At 27.8% G+C, this 2500-nt stretch overlaps 1 long non-coding RNA gene across 1 annotated transcript in view; it reads right to left on the bottom strand.

The window, feature by feature from the left end:
* Positions 1-314: 314 nt before the first annotated feature.
* LOC146872567 (uncharacterized) overlaps positions 315-2500 on the bottom strand; it is a 2528-nt gene continuing 342 nt past the window's right edge. Inside the window, exons 1-2 of the long non-coding RNA XR_014982885.1 lie at positions 2367-2500; positions 315-862 (exon numbers count right to left, since the gene is read on the bottom strand). The exon at positions 2367-2500 is cut by the window's right edge and continues 342 nt beyond it. This is a non-coding gene — a long non-coding RNA (uncharacterized LOC146872567). The remainder of the gene's footprint in view (positions 863-2366) is intronic.

Here is a 2500-nt window from a genome sequence, read left to right as displayed (position 1 = left end):
AATAAAAAGAAAGGAAATAAAATAAAATAGATATAAAAAGAAAAAGAAAATTGTGCGTGCTAAAATATTCTTTTATATAGGTTCCTACGTTTTTTTATATAATTATTTACGCAGATATGTTTCATAATCATAAGTCATGATCATAATCAAATCGTGTTTTAATCCTTTCTCGTAGATTGTTATAACCGAAATAATGATAATAATAATAACAATAATAATAATAATAATAATAATAATAATAATAATAATAATAATAATAATAATAATAATAATAATAATAATAATAATAATTTCGAACAATTAACAAAGCCTAATCCCTAATAAGGGTATATCTGTATAGGTCATACTATTTGCGAGTATGTTATATCTATAATACAATATAATTAACTAGTAATTATAATAGATATATAAATTTCCTTTTTTTTTTTTTTGTTTTTCTTCACGTCTTTCCTTTCTTTCTTTCATTATATCCGTCCATTTATCTATCCATCTTTTTCTTCTTTTATTCATTTCACTTTTTATCTGTCCTTTTTTTTTTCCATTATCTGTCATTAATTCGTGGACAAAAGAAAAAAAAAAGGGAACAATAATAATAATAATAATAATAATAACGTGATAAATTAAATTTGCGATCTAGAATGGACGTGTCTCATGTGCCTCAATAATATGTCCTTCCTGCTTGTCCTGTATCCGCAAACGTTGCAATAGAACATCGGTGGTGTACCGCATCCTGTACTTAAGTGACGTTGAAGACTAGCCTTCCTCGTGTATCCCTTTGCACATTTTGGACATACGAACGTTGACTTTCCTGAATGTTCCGATGTACCAAACGAATCTTCCATTTTCTGCATTGACGCGGCTCCTAAAAAAAGTTAGATGTTATAGTATTAGTATTATGATTTTATTATATTATTATACTGTTCGAACTCGATTTATGAAAAAAAAAAGAAAAAAAAAAGAAAAAAAAAAAAAAAGAAAACAACGAACTCGAAATTAGCAAATTTTCAATTTATTCAATGGATCGCGTATTAATTTAAACAATTTCACAAATACATTTATAACAACATGATCGATCGATAACGTGGTATTCTCGTTAGAGATACGATTACCTTGATCAAAATAATATCTTTTTTTTTTTTTTATTCGTTTTGGTGCTATTCTTTTTTTTTTCTTTTTTTTCTTTTTATTATTATTTCTTATTTTTATCTTCTTCTTCTTCTTCTTCTTCTTCTTCTTCATCTTCTTCTTCTTCTTCTTCTTCTTCTTTCTCTCTTTTTCTTTTCTTTTTTTTTTTTTGTTTTTTTTTCTTTCTTCTCCTTCATCTCTATCTCCATCCTGCCATTTCTTTTTTTTTTCCTCCTCTCGTTGATTTGATAAACGTAAAATACAACGAGGTAATTGTTATTGTTAAACCGATAATGAAAATAATGTGAAACTTTTAACGATATCAATTATTATTATTGAATCTTAAACGATAGTTCTAAACATTTAAAATTCCACTCAAAATAATGTAGGAATAGAATATTTGATATTTTTTTTATTTTAATTTACAGAAAAAATACAACAACAACAATAACAACAATAACAATAATAAGAAGAACAACGAACGGAAATTCTCTGTCAAGTATTAATGCACGATCGAAGGTATTATACGTATATTAAAAAAAAAAAAAAAAAAACAAAAAAAAAACAAAGAAAAAAAAAAGAAAAAATAAATAAATAAAAATAGAAGAAAAGAAAAGAGGACACAAAGAAGAAAAAAAGAGAAAAGGAAAATGCAGAAAAAGAAAACGATCTATATATACAAGAAAAATCTTATTGGCTAATTCGTTTCTAATACGACGAAGGGGAAGTTTACAGATTCAAATCTAATCAAAGTGCACACATATATATATATATATATATATATATATATATATATATATCACTCTTGAAGACGTTTAATTCTTCAAACGAAAGAAAAATTTGTTTGCTCTTCGTAAATTCGATAAAAGAAAGAATCTTAGTGTGGGGGGAACGGGGGGGGGTGGAGAGAGGATGAGGGTGAAGAGCGGGTATTGGGTGTTGAGAGGGGACGTAAAAAGAAAAAAAAAAAATTAAGAAAAATTCTTTCTTCATTCTTTTTTTTTTCTTTTTTGTTTGTTTTTTTTTTTTTTTTCTCTTTACTTCTTTCTTTGAGAAGCTCGTAAAGATAAAAAAAATTTCTGTTCGTTCGTTTCTATCCTTTTTCCTTTCTTTGCTTGATCGAGTCAACATATTGTATCGGTCGACACATAGGCCGTATGCTCGCGTACTATATGATATTTTAATAAGGTCGAGATCCTTGCTCTGTGCGAACAATAAGGACAAGGAAATAGCGGTTCCACCTGACAGAAGAAGTTCATATGCTTTCTCAAACTCCTCCAGTCGCTATAACGTTTTGAACACTTCAGACAGAGAAGTTTATCCTTGCATTTTTTCCAAACGTCCGCCGGTAAGAGGTCGCAATAGAGGCCAGCCA

This window comes from Vespa mandarinia, chromosome 13 (genome assembly GCF_050613455.1).
Source record: "Vespa mandarinia isolate Hongniang chromosome 13, ASM5061345v1, whole genome shotgun sequence".
Classification (NCBI taxonomy): domain Eukaryota; kingdom Metazoa; phylum Arthropoda; class Insecta; order Hymenoptera; family Vespidae; genus Vespa; species Vespa mandarinia.
This window is presented reverse-complemented; position numbering and strand designations above follow the sequence as displayed.